The following is a 1,164-nucleotide window of genomic DNA, read 5'->3' on the forward strand; positions in this document are numbered from 1 at the left end:
TATCTTATCTTATCTTATCTTATTTTTAATCATCTTATCTTATCTTATCTTATCTTATCTTATCTTATCTTATCTTATCTTATCTTAAGAGGCGGCTGCTTTATTCTTGTTTATCAGCAAAATACGGCCTGAACCACTGCATCATAATGAAACTTTTAATCAGTTTAATGTTTGAAGTTCAGAGTTGTAAAGTAACTAAGTACGAATACTTTATTACTGTACTTAAGTAGAAATTTTGGTTATCTGTACTTTACTTGAGTAATTATTTTTTCAATGTATGTTTTACTTTCTACTCACTACATTTTTACACAACTATCTGTACTTTCTACTCACTACATTTTTACAAAGGTCAGAAGTAGGAAAAAAGCCACTGATGATGCAGAAATTAAGAAACTAACATTCAGTTTTGTTTTCTGTTAGCTTGTACACAAGCCATCACAGCTGCATGCCGTTAGAAAAAATGTTTTTTGGAGAAGTCAGTGTTGTATATAGTACCTGAAAGTGATACTCGAGTAAAAGTACAAGTATCTTATCAAAAAACTACTTTGGTAAAAGTTCAAGTCTCCTTAAAGAATATTACTTGAGTAAAAGTCTTAAAGTATCTGATTTATTTGGTACTTAAGTATCAAAAGTAAATATCTTACATAAAATGTAATTAAGGAATAAAAGTAAAAGTATTGAGTAAAAATGAGCATTTAAATTTCTACCTAAGTAGAGTAACAAAGTATTTGTATTTATAGCTACTTTACAACTCTGGGAGAAGTCACCTCCCTATAAATGTCATTTTGGAAAATCTAACTGCTCACTTTTACTCAGTACTTTTACTTTTAATACTTAAGTAGATTTTGTGTCAGAAATTTACTTTTATATTTAAGTACAAAACATATCAGATACTTTAAGACTTTTACTCAAGTAATATTTTTAGAGAATACTTTAACTTTTACCAAAGTATTTTTATGATAAGATACTTGTACTTTTACTCTAGTATCACTTTGAGGTACTTTATAAAACACTGCTGAAATTAACTTAATTTAAAAATGTCCACTGCAGCCACGTCAAGAAACACAAACGACTAATGTTTATTATTTATATGAGTTTGGTGTAAAAGCTGAAACTGATCTTTGATGCAGGGGCGGCGACAGATTGCTCAAAATATGTCAGATT

The sequence above is a fragment of the Austrofundulus limnaeus genome, unplaced genomic scaffold, assembly GCF_001266775.1.
Source record: "Austrofundulus limnaeus strain Quisiro unplaced genomic scaffold, Austrofundulus_limnaeus-1.0 Scaffold148, whole genome shotgun sequence".
In the NCBI taxonomy this organism is placed as follows: Eukaryota; Metazoa; Chordata; class Actinopteri; order Cyprinodontiformes; family Rivulidae; genus Austrofundulus; species Austrofundulus limnaeus.